Source organism: Alosa pseudoharengus, unplaced genomic scaffold (genome assembly GCF_046254945.1).
Source record: "Alosa pseudoharengus isolate Yale_2024_CS ecotype anadromous, Long Island Sound unplaced genomic scaffold, YU_APseudo_1.1 YU_APseudo_1.1_scf_13, whole genome shotgun sequence".
Classification (NCBI taxonomy): domain Eukaryota; kingdom Metazoa; phylum Chordata; class Actinopteri; order Clupeiformes; family Clupeidae; genus Alosa; species Alosa pseudoharengus.
This window is the reverse complement of record NW_027468598.1, coordinates 14,955,030-14,968,400: the sequence shown is the minus strand read 5'-3', so window position 1 is coordinate 14,968,400 and position 13,371 is coordinate 14,955,030. Positions and strand designations below refer to the sequence as shown.

The 13,371-nt window shown below is 39.9% G+C and overlaps 2 long non-coding RNA genes across 2 annotated transcripts; both read left to right on the top strand.

The window, feature by feature from the left end:
- Positions 1–8,726: 8,726 nt before the first annotated feature.
- On the top strand, positions 8,727–9,333 carry LOC143121135 (uncharacterized). Its single transcript, XR_012986418.1, has 3 exons — positions 8,727–8,937; positions 9,076–9,183; positions 9,289–9,333. It is a non-coding gene; the product is annotated as an uncharacterized LOC143121135 (long non-coding RNA).
- Positions 9,334–9,343: 10 nt separating this feature from the next.
- LOC143121134 (uncharacterized) lies at positions 9,344–9,760 on the top strand. Its single transcript, XR_012986417.1, has 3 exons — positions 9,344–9,405; positions 9,517–9,585; positions 9,687–9,760. It is a non-coding gene; the product is annotated as an uncharacterized LOC143121134 (long non-coding RNA).
- The last annotated feature ends 3,611 nt before the right edge of the window (positions 9,761–13,371 follow it).

The window sequence follows — 13,371 nt, the reverse complement described above, 5'->3', positions numbered from 1 at the left end:
AAGTCCAACTCCTCCAAAGTTGACGCCAACGCCGATTCAAACAACCGCTCTTCGTTCGCCATAGCCACCTTCCTTGTTGTTCACCGTCGCAGGATGTCGTTATCCTGTTAAGCCCGCCTTAAGACTCTCTAACGAAATAGAGCGCTGTGATTGGAGAACATCCACGGTGTTAAGCCAATAGAAATTCCTATGGTTCGATACTAGACGTACAGGCTGAGCAAATTAATTTGCCGCCGCTAGGGTGCGTCTAGATTTCTAGGCTATAACATGACACTATAATCATTCAAAAGGGTGGTACGTTTCCTGTAGTCTGATGAAGAGAATTATTTTTGTAGTTGGTTTGAGGTGAAGAAATTCTTCACCAAGAAAAGCAAACTGCAAGTATTTATAATGATAACTTATAAAAAACCTTACATGACCAAATTATGATGTTTTAGGTTTAGTGATTAGTAGATTGAGACTTGAGTAAGTAAGTAAGTAAGTAAGTAGTAAATTGAGTGGCTTCATGGCCTACCTTCCTAGGCCTACCCTTGAAGACCTCAGGCCATGCAAATGACTCTGCTCTATTTTTTTTTCTTTTCTTTTTCTTTATTGTCAATTTTTTCACATGTCAAGACATACAAAGAGATCGAAATTACGTTTCCCACTATCCCACGGTGGAGACAAGACATATTTTACCAATTAAGTCCACAGACAAAACATAACATTCAAGTAAACAATATAAAAAGTAAATAAGAAGGCACATACAATGAAGAAATAAGAACAGCAAAATTTGGGTTGAAATTGTGCAATTGTGCATACAGTAGACCGTCAATATAATAGTGTAAAAGTCAGGCCAATAAATGGCTGAGGTAGTTATGTTTGACCTAAGTATGCAAGTGGCATAGTGGTGCAAGTTATGTAAGAGCAGCAGAAGTGTGTTCAGAAGTGTTTTCAGGACAACAGGACAACAACAACAAGTTGCAAAGTGTGCAAGTGTACAAGTGGAGTAAGTGAAGTAGTGCAAGGCAGCCATTGTGGGTCCAAAGTCCAGGATGTTATGTAGCTGAGGGTGAAGGGGGGGAGAGTGTTCAGCATCCTAACAGCCTGGTGTATGAAGCTGTTGGTGAGTCTGGAGTCTTCCCAGAGGGCAGTACTGTAGATCAAACAAATTGTGAGCGGGGTGACTTGCATCACTCACAATTGTGGTCGCCTTGTGGGTGAGGTGGGTGGTGTAAATGTCCTTCAGGGAGGGGAGTGAAGCACCAATTATCCTTCCAGCTGTGTTCACTATGCGCTGCAGGGCTTTCCTGTTGTATTTAGTGCAGCTTCCGCCCTACACAGCGATACAGCTGGAGAGGATGCTCTCAATGGTGCCTCGGTAGAATGTGGTCATGATGGCTGGTGGAGCACTTGCTCGCCTGAGTTTCTGCAGGAAGTAGAGGCGGCGCTGAGCTTTCTTCGCCAGTGATGCAGTGTTGGTGGTCCAGGAGAGGTCTTCACTGATGTGCACCGCCAGGAATTTGGTGCTGCTCTAAATGCTCTAGTCTATAGCTACTTCACAGCTTTCCGGTGTTTGTGCCTGAAGGACAGTGAGAACATGCTGGAAATGTGTATTCTTTCCACTTTCAAAGTGAGAAAGTGAACTTAAATTCCTGGTGAATGTTATGATTCTCTCTCTCTCTCCCCTGTATAGTAAGATTGTTATTTATTTTGCAGACTTATTTATTTATATCCACACCCCCATTGCAGAAATTGGAATTGATTGTAGTTGAGTCCTCCCCACCTCCACTCTACCCAGTTAGAGCCCCCACCCCCTCCCTCCCTCCCTACCCCCACCTGTTACTAAGCCCATGTCCTGTCAATTTACCTCTGATTACGATAACTGGCTCACTCTGATTAGCCTGGCTGAGGCGTGATGCATGATAAACAAGGCTGATGAAATATTCATCAGTGTCACAAGGGGTAGTAATGGTTCTTGACAAAAACCAGGGGGAGGTGAGCGGCTGATTGGTTGTTTGCCTGGTTTTGACTGGATATGGCACTCAGAGGAGAGGAAAGGACACCAGAACAGACGAAGAGGCTCAGAGGAAATACTGGCCACTCTTGTGGTTTGTGCAAAGGCATTATATGGATGAACTATTTCACCTTGTTCTCTGATGTTTACATATGCAACTTTGCTTTATTGAAAACATGTTGAGATGCTTTTGATTTTACAAGCCCATTTACAACCCTAACCCTCCTGTTGTGTCCGTTTTATGTTTACTAGTTTTGTGTTCCCCGTCAAAAATGACCGCTGCATTATACTAACTTGTTAAAAATCCATAGTAACACATTCATCATCTAATTTTGTAATATACCTTTCTATCAACTTAAGATATTAACGTTTTTCATGTGACGTATTCTAGGTTCTATAGCTTTGTTTACATCCACCTGGTAGGCAAGGGACAAGTTGAACCCATTAGGGGTTTGCACGGCGTGTCATCAGATCTGGACGTTGCCATATTGGAGATACTCGCCTCATTAGAAAGCATTAGGCACTGAAGTAAATCCCTAACATCGTCAAGGAAAATGGTTAATTATTGCCGTGTTTTAGGTTGTACCAATAGGTCCGACTGAGAAAAACATCTGGTGTAGGTATCGACTTCCAAAAGTTATTAAAAAAACAGGGAGAAAGGAGAATAATGCCAGAAGTTATCGGAGGAAGGGGGGCGCTTGTGGTTGAACTTGGTACTTCGTCTCCCTCACCCAACTCATATGGATCTGCGCTGCCAATAAACCGTAATTTCTCGAAATATCGCACCTTTTCTTGTGGTCCAAGTCCTGCCCTATATGCCTTTGCATCTTAGACGGATTTTGATTAGCTTTTCTGTTGTTTAGACACGGCTACAATCACGTAAGATATCCAAAGTGCATAATACTCCATTGTACTTCATTCACAGAGTACCGCCAATATGGCCGCGCGTGCTGGGTTACCATGGTTACCGGCCAGAATGTGACGTCCGTGCAAACCCCTAATTGAACATCGTGTCTGCAGCTGCCTCTCAGTAGGCTACATCTCTGTATTTCAGCAATGTCAACATTTCAGGCATCAATAAAGGTGATGATGAAACGTTATCCCATTGTTCAATATTTGATAGCCTGTCACAGGAACGTTATTTCGCTAAAATCGCCCTGATTTGGTGAATTGATCTGTATCGATAACGTTATGGGAGAACCTGCATGTAGCCTATGGTATGGTAGCCTAACTTTTTTCTCTGTTCAAAACTCGGTTTACACGAAGACGATAGACTTTCTTAGAAGCTGTGAAATTTGGCCAGAAAGGAACATGTCTTCCCTCTGAAAGTTGACACAAAATCAAACAATATTTGATCATTTAACTTGAACTGAACAGCGACAGGTTTTGGTAGGCAGTAGACTCAGCACGTTAAAACGGTAGCCTACATAGCCAGCGTCAGTCAGCATCATGTAACATTAATGTCGTTAAAGTCATGAATCCTGTAACATATTATAACATATAACAGCGATGACTCATTCGAAGACGATCTGCATGGATATATAACCACCCAGAAAAACTCAGAATGTGAGTGATAAAGTTCATCAATTGTATGAAACTTTTTTACTAGTTCATTGCAGCATCGGCTATATTAGGCTGTTATGCTAGCTCAGCATTTAAAGATGCTGTTATTTTAGTCATGTGGACTTGATTAAACGGGTAAAGATAATTCATGAACTGCTTATTTCTTACATGACTGAAGCAGTAGCCTAGGTTCAACAGTGGTGTTTGAGGTTGCTGTGTTAAGTTCAGCTCAAAAATCAGTTTATTTTGACTTACGGGAGTTAGCCTAACTGAGCTGTAGGCTATAGCACATAAGCCTATTCTGTTTTCATTTATTTTGTGATTATATAATCAAATGACACTCATGATAACTTGAAATAGAAGGACAGAAGATAGGTGATTGATGTCCACAAGCACAAATTTCACGAGACAAATTAGAACAAACTGTTCCGGTAAAAATAGCCTAATCTTGCCATGTTTAAAATGCTGCACTTTTTCCCTTCATAGCCTATCTCTGGCAATTCATTTTTGGATGACTGTAGATAGTTGTATTTTAGCCTACGTCTTCGTAGACAGTAGGCTACACATTAGGCCATCTTGAGAATAAAAGACTTCACAGCTGCTAACTATCATCCTCCACAACCACGAGGATAGGTAGGCTAAACGGTCGTTCGTCGCCTTTTTGCTTCTTATTGTAAAACCAACTGTTAGGGCCTACACAAGTGGTCGGCATCCCGGTCAATATTTGATATTAAAATTTAAATTTTGAAGCTATTTGTGTGTAGCCTATGCAACCCGACTGTTGTAGGCTTGCCTATACTGTAAAAATTGGATAGTTCCTTGAAGAACCTCAATGTTACTCCAAGAACCCAGGGGCTCTTCTGAGAACTCAAACGTGCCTTGATGCTCTTAGAGGTTTCTGCAAGAACCTTAACGATTTTTCAGTATGAAAGGAGGTTCCTCAAAGAACCCAATTTAATCAAGGTTCCTGGAGGATCTCCAGCTGAGAAAGAATAATTTTCTTGAATTTATCTTTTACAGGCCTATATTGCTGTGTAGCCTAGGCCTAACTGATTCAAAACATAGGCTAACCTAATCAGATAATATGATGCTAGGCCTGTGATAGGCTATGACAACAAAATAAGAGTTTTGATGAGTAATCGCCTATAGTTTGACTAGTGTTTAATTGCGCAAAAGATCTGAAGCATTCAGCTACTTGTGTGGTGTTTTGTTAATTGTGTGTAATTAACTATTTTGAAAAACTAGACGAGCATAGGCTAGGCCTACTGCCTATGCCAAAATAGCAGCAGAACACGGTCGGATAACTTGATGGGCGCACAGGTGTTGCTCGAGGCGATGACGCGCGTGTGGAATCTTCTTTAAAAATGGCAACAGAATTTGACAGTTGAGTCAACGTTACTACAGGTGAGTGCAACATTTTGACAGCACTATCTCAAGCTTTTTTAATGTTGACGTTTGTCAGAAACTATACCTTAAATGATACATATTCTACATATTAAATGGAAACGAGACGTTTTAACCATGACCTCATTATAGGCTATAGCATACAACTAAAGGTAAGATCAACGTGTCACCGTTCGTGAACGTTAACCGTAACGTTAACTTTTTGTTTAACATAACGTTAGAGCTTAGCAGCCTTATTTAGCCTACCGTTAGTTTTTTAAGTTATAAGATAGCATTATGCCTTGGCTTGTATGCTATGCTTAAACTGAATGTTAGCCAAATATTCTGTCTATTTTACTCCTTCAGCACAGACTTTTCAACTTAATATCCATTTCTATACAAACCAAGACAGCGGACTCCTATAGAGCATCACAGTCCCGCCCCTCCTCCGAGAGAGCTTAGTTTCCGGAAGTAAATTTCCCATTCATTTCTCCCATTGACGTTTTGGAAAAATCTGTATCTAAAGAGTTTTAGAGCATGTCTTAGGCTAATCAGCTACGGCGTAACTCATAAGCATACAACATATCATTTCGAGTGAAAAAACGAATAGAAAGTCCAAAAAAAGTCAAAGGTACAAGACTGTACATATTTTCATTTCCGAGCGAAGGAACTACTCATCCCATAAACCACCGGGCCTCACTGAAAAATATATAAGCAGCACGAACCAGCGCGAAATCATTCATTTCCAACCAGACAGCAGCGAATCTCTCCTCCAAACAATGATTTTTATATAGTTAATAGCAGTTATTTCAGGAGTAATCGTGTAAATAATAGTGTTTTGGTATTGAATGTTATATTTACCATTGTGTATTTTATATCGTGTGTGTGAAAGCGGTTAACGTTAGCAACATTGTGCAGTGCTTCGTATCTGACTGCCATCCTGATGCATGGACCGGTGCATGGTCTGCTCTTGGACCACCATATTCAGTTTATTAACTTGAATTATTACACAAAATGTTCATTAAATGTACGAAGAAGTATTTCTAGGTTAATGATTGATATAGCTCGTACAGTATGAAGGCTACAGTAGCCTAGCTAATGTTAACTAGCATTACCAACCTCCCTGCAAAACTCACCACACAACTTCGTAGGTTTGATAGGTCTTGTTCCTCATGCTGTCCCATACAAAACCCACAAGCTGACCCTCGACACACAACAGTCAATAATGTGACCCGATTTAAAGTGGTTTTCACCCCTTTGGACACTCTTGAATTCGTCCTTGAAACCGAAATATTCACGGGCCGGGGGCATGGACGGTTTGCTAACCATTTTACTGCAGTGTCTACCCGGTGGTAGCATCCAGCTTTGCTATCAGCTAGCTAGCTAGTTCAAAGGTTTAAGTTCTTAATGGGGATATACAGGGCTTTTTATGCCTCGTCTAAGTTGATGTTTCATATAAACAACAATTCATGTTCATAGAAACAACAAGGTCACTAAAACATAATATATTTCATACCTGTGTTGCAGCATGTAGGCTAATGTTAGCAGCATTATAATGACATTCTAATGTCTGAAAGGCTAATGATTAGCTAGCCTATCGGCTACCTGAAAGGTTAAGTGTTCAAACTAGCATTTACAGTGTTCTATTTGATGGTGTATTGGCCCTGACTAAGTTCGTGTGATATATAAACCACAATCCTTGTTGATACAAGTACCAATGTTCGTCTAGAACGTTTTTATTCACATTAAGATTTTCGCCATAGGCAGTAAAAGACTCCGCCATCTTGTCAATACTTTTCGCTGATTCAAGATTCAAACTATGACTGAACGGCCTTTCCACCAATCAGAGGCATCACTGTGGGATTGTTCAGGATTGTGGGTAATGAAGTACTTATCCAAGACATCGCGAATAAAATACATTTATCTCAAAACGAGGTTAGTGCCCCGTGAACTTTTGGCGTCTATATGAGCATACACAATCGCTTAGTAAAGCCGTAGCTGGTTTTGAGTCTACCATGTGCAGTTAAGTTTTTATGGCTTATACCCAAATTGTCAATGGAGAAATTGCATTGAATTCTTACTTCCGGAAACTCCTGTGGGCGGGACTGTGATGCTCTATAGAAACGCAACTACCCATCTGTATCTAAATTAGCTATGTACCAAAAATGACATTTTACCGTGACTCGAAGAGCTGTAAACAGTGTTGTAAGGCTGCGTATACACAACCGCTTGGAGCTCCAGTGGAATTTTAATTTCGCGACGAGAATTCTCGGTCTAACCGTCCATGTGCCGTTGAAACGGTGTAAATAGGCGACCCATCAGGCCAGCACTGTAACTCCGAGCGTGGTAAACAAAATCGGATATTTCAGGCAGTAAATGCTCCCGTTAAGAACCAAACCAGATTTTGTTCAAATCTACACACCTATGGCTACTGAAAAATGTAAGGTTCATTTAGTAAATGTTATTTTGAAGTAGGGTTGGGTATCGTTTGGGTTTTATCCAATACCGGTGCTAAATCAATACTTTTAAAACGGTGCCGGTGCCGAAACGGTGCCTGAACCGGTACTTTGTTTTTAAAATGTTTTAAATTAAAATGGTCTAAAGCATGAATTGCTTTTTTTTTTATTGATAAGACAAATTTGAACATGAAATTGAACTGTTATATTCAATTTACTATCAATATCTCATTGCTCCTACGAATAATACATTTAAATGTTAAAACAGCTTGCCATGCATGCACACACAATGGTGAGCTCTGCTTTTAAGTTTACCCAGTATAGGCGGCTGGTCATAATGTATGTAAAAACCGCTTGCCATAAAACTGCCAGGTCATGGACAACGGCATTTGTAAACAAGCTAATCTAACAGGGACTCTATTTTCCAGTTAATTCAGTGTGTTCCCAAATGCTTCAAGAAATGTCTTGTCTTAAACCATAACACGCAGTAGTTTTGAACATGTTAGGCTACATGTCGGTGTTGAAGTGTTTAGATTCCCAGCGCTAGCCTAGTATTTTAACAGCAACTATGGCTTTTCGCTAACACCAGTTAGCTGAGTTTAATTAGCGATAACGTACGGAGATGGTTTCGTAGCCTCTTTGACAGCTCAGTGACATCAGGTATGTAACCTACATATGTTTTTGCCAGCTAACTTTTAACATGATCTTCATATTCATTGTGATGCTATATGGGCCTCATGCACATGAAAGATTAATATCATGCCATTATGTTGTTTAACACACCGTGAAATAAAGTTTTCACCTTACAACTTTGCTGATAACATTTCAAATAAATGCCAGTTAGCGCATTAGCGAGGATATTGTGTATACTGTTGATGTTGTTTCATAGCCTTTTGCTTGTGTGTAGTTAGGCCCACTGCTAGATTTTGACAGGAGCTTGCATGTCGCTTTAAAGTGGGCTCACTCAAGCTGTCAAACACTGTCCACTCGCCTATGTGGTGCACCCCTCTGGTATACATCCAGTGTTTATCATATGTTAGCTAACTGTATCTGGATGTGTTGCTATCAGAGCAAGACGTTAGAGATGGCGCATGACATGCAGTGATGCCTCGTATAAAAAAAAAAAAAATGCTATTTAAGCACCGAAATGAGGCACCGAAATCCACGTTGTTATTCGATGCAGTTACTACCGTTTGTGTCGGCACCGGTGCCATATTAGAACCGTGTTTCGGTGCCCAACCCTATTTTGAAGTGTTAAAAAACATCGTTGTTTTAGAATTTCTGAACAAAGTGGTGATAATTGGGGGTGTTACTTTATGTGGTAAGTGTGTAGCATGAGGTAGCCTACAGCTTTACTTACTGTTCTTCATTTGCATTCACGCAAAACAACAACCAGTCATTTAAATCATTAAGTCATTTAAAATATAGGCTACTCCATCTCTATGTTTAATTTCAAAGGTATCCAGTATCATGACATTTGTGCTGCTGCTGTATCTAAGCACCCTTTCCTCTGGGATCGCACAGGACCAGGATATGCATGTAAGTAGATTATTAAAATAATATGCCTATGACACTCTTCACTTCTGTTGGTATGTTGCTTAACACCTGTATAAACCAGGCCATTGCATTTGAATTTTTCTTTAGGCTAATTGGTTTATATAACCTTTCATATTATAGTTGGTTGGGAATGCTAAAAACAAATTCAAGAAGGAAAGAATCCCACTGAGCCTTCCTGAAATTGGATACCATCGAGCAAAGTATGGGAAAAGGCAAAATTCATCACAGGCAAGTCACCTTTTCCTCACAAAGCAAAATGCATCTGTATCTCAAGGAGAAGCTTTCAGAATTACACTTCACTGTGATCCTTATTGCAGTTTACTTTGATTCCAGGACAAAACTCAATCCAATGTGAGGGAAACCACACTTATTTTTTTTTTCTAAGTACTTGACCTAAGTACCAATCTGCACTAAATCAGGCCTGTGAGGAGACAACCTACAAATACAAAGGTATTAAGAAGTTTGATTTACACTTCATGTCATTACTGCTATAAAAAACTGTATGGAATTACAAGTATGTTATTACTGCTATAAGACTTATCCAGTATTGTTCAAATTCAGGACTCTTTGCAGCAGAGCGGCCATATCTGTTTGGGGACAATCCTGACAGGCTCATACGTTGTGGATAAGGTAAGAGTACCAGTCATTTGACACTGTTAGAAACTTCCCCTGCCAATGGGCTTGAATATCACCAATCCCCATTCTAAATACTGTTATTCTGTACTTTTCAGATATCCAAGACACCCACACCTACCCTATGCATGAGAGGCAACCCCTTTGAGGAAGACACCACCATTACACTTTGTAATTTGTTTATTTAATTTTCAATATGGAATACCCAAAGGCCGTGAACAAGACATTGTTGTTTTTACAGTCTATGTGTGATATTAAGACAAAAGAAAAAATCCCCATTGCCGTATTTCGGATGTCAAATTTCATACTCTAAATTAAATACTCAATAGTTCAATCAATCATTTATTGACTATTTCATTTAGATTAGGAAGTTAATTGTGTTCTTGTTAATAGCATTGTTTAATAGATGTTGTCATTCATGCCTTCATCTATGTAGCCTGTGTATTATTTGTTTATTTATATATTTATTTATGTATCTATCTGTCCATCCTTTCATGTACAGTATTCCTAATATTTTGCCATTGACATGCTTTGACGCTTTTGATTAAATTCTTGATTAAATACATCTGTTGTTTCATGTACATTTATCCCACATTCTAATAATAAAAATAATAATAACAATAAAGGTTAATACATTCTAATAATAATAATAATAATAAAGGTTAATAATAATGAAGGTTCTGTAATGAACTTCAAAAGGTTCCTCAAGCAACCTTTGAAAAGGTTCTTCAAAGAACCTTTCTTTAAAGAACCTTTTGAGGTTCCCCCACAGTTTCAAATTGAAGAACCCCTAAAAGTTCCTCCAGGATCTTATAATTTTTACAGCGCGCTCTGCAGTGCCTTGCCTACCATTCTTGCCTACCACTGTAGTTGTAAACAAACGGTCACATGACATTATGACGTAGGTGCAAAACCTTAATATTGAATATTACCATTATTAGAAGTTTTGAACTTCCATTTGCTATTTATGGCCTGCAGAGTTCATGCACGTCAGAAAGGGGAAAATACATTTGGGAAAGGTTCCAGTGGCGGCTGGCATAGAGGCAAAGAGGGGGAGTGAGGGTGTGTTTGTGTGTGTGTGTGTGAATAAGAAGCACAGATACAGTCCATCTGATCAATAGGTATGTGCTTGGATTTTACATGACCATTTTCTCACCCATTCATTTCTAATGGCCGGTCATTTTTGACCAGGAATACACATGGGTGCTCTAAAGTTAAATAAAACACCCAAATTGTTATGTCCCAAAGTAATAGAGCCCCCTGATAGTCAGAATAAATTAACAATATTTTTGAGAAAAAAGAATTGTGAATCGCTTAAATATGACCATGAACACAACAGGAGGGATAATTAGGCTGGGGCATTTTATATCTAGTGCCTCCCTCATCTCTGGGATGGTTTGCATCACAGTCTGTGTTCGCATCAGACTGCCTTTGTTCAGATTCATCCGTTTTTTGAGTAGTCATTTTCAAAGTCCAAGATTTGCTTATGAAGGAGGAAACCACCATGTTTCTGGTTCTAGGTATTTGCGCCCATGCACCCAGCTCTCCTTATTCAACAAAGCCAAGGTAAACAGTTTTCCATTCTAGGCCTACTATAAATTCCCCACCTGGATGACAACACTCCTTGAGTTAGAATTGGAAGTAAAGTACAGTCATAGATAACAGTCATTTTCTGTTGAATCATAATTATACTTCTACAATGTATATTTTCAGAAAATTAAACCTCAAAATTAAATCTTTATGCAAAAACCGAGTCAAGGCGGTCAATTTTTAGAGTGGGTTCAGGCATGGCCATTTGAATACTGAACAGTGGTGAGACCGCACCCTAATTCTAAAGAATGATAGATGACAGGGTGCTTTAGATGATACAGGAGACTAAATAATTAAAGTGATTATAAAAGCTTGGAAACATTGATAACAGGTCCAAATAAAAATCTTTACAGCTGTAATTAAAATTATTTTCCATAGAGGTACTACTGACAATTAAATTCATAGTGAGCCAAGCAGTAAAACAGAAATCCAACAGACACAAAGATCAATGTTAATTTCTCTGACATTGTAAAAACCTTCATTACGGTGCCAAGTATCAGACTTCAATGAGCACATTTTTTTTTCCCATGCACACCAGAAAGCTTATGAGACCCGCCATTACGGGCTTCTCGCTCAGTGACTGAATTAAGCGCTGGTCCACACTGGAGAAATGCTAATGACGTCCTCTTGTCCTGTGAAATCAGCAGTGTCAGCAGAGGTCTCTGGTCCCGTCGGAGGCTCTGCATTTCATTAGAGACACACTGAGTGAAGAGAGCCTGTCTTACGGAGAGAGAGAGAGATAGGAGAGAGAGATAGAGATAGGAGAGAGAGAGAAAGAGATAGGAGAGAGAGAGAGAGAGATAGGAGAGAGAGAGGAGAGAGCGAGAGAGAGAGAGACAGAGAGAGATAGGAGAGAGAGAGAGATAGGAGAGAGCGAGAGAGAAAGAGAGAGAGAAGTCACAAGTGTGCCTGTCTTTGACCTGTGCAAACAAAACAAAACAATCCTGAAATTAAAAACAGCCAGATGATGAGAGTGAAAAAGGCGAAGAAACAAGGCCCCACTGCCATGCTTTAAAATAGTGTGGAGGACTCTTGTGCTAAGAGAGAGAGGGAACATCTTAAGAGTGTGAAGGCCTGTTCTGCTAAAGACAGAAGGGTGTGAGACGGAAAAAAGAAAATAAGGAAAGAAAGAAAGGAAGGAGAGCCGATTGTCATGTGTCAGATTGGTGTGGAGAAAAATGACTGAAATGCCTTTTGAAATAAACTAACAGAACTCCCTGCAGAGCAGGTTAAAGGAACAACTCCATAGCAGACCTCACATGCGTTGGTTTAGACCAGCATGAAACTAGGTATTCTTTCAACCTAAGTTTTGTATGACCATAATTGCTTTCCAGTTTCTGTGCTTCCAGCCAAGTGAATTTGAACTATTTCAACATGCATTCAAAGCTGTATTCTCCACAAGGAGCACAATCATTATGCGCGCATACCGTATGTTGTAAACTGCATCAGGATGAAGCGTCTGCTAAATGACTAAACGTCAGAGCGCATGAATACTATGAGCTCATGAGGAGACCATAAATCAATCGACGCACGCCGAAGAAGGGGCATGTACAAAGAGTCAAACCCTTTTGTCTTATTTGACGCTAATGCGTTCCAGGGCCCACTCTATAATTTGTCTACATTTAAGCTAATATAAAGATTAATTGCTCATTAGTGCGTACCACACGTAGCAGGGAAGCGGTTCACGAGGTGTGAGTCGTGGGGCCAGGGGATAAAGCGCAAGCAAAGCCGCGCAGCAACCAACAGTAAATTATGATTTTGCTTGGCGGAAAATTTCCATCCCGTTCCAATGTTTTGACACGATTTTATGATCAAGCCAGCCTTATTTCAGTGAGCAAGAGTCGAGCAACCTGTATACATCATTTATATTAGAGGTAGTCATGTGTGTCGAGAAAAGGCAAGGTATGATAATTAAACTCATGTCCATTTAATTGGTTTTGAGCAGCGGACCAGAACTTCGTCATGGCTGAGGTGAGGTGCATGGTCCAGCGATCATATAGTTATGTTGTGCACCAAATAAAGCTGTTTTAAGCACCACTATGCAGAATATGTGGCCTAGTACTAGCTAGTCAAAGTATTTGTACAGCAAAGCAGAGTCCCTGTATGTGTGCATGCATGCATCAGTGTGTGTGTAGGGGTTTGTGTGTGTGAATCCTGTTTCCAGTTTTCAATTATTTCTTTATCAAATGAGTG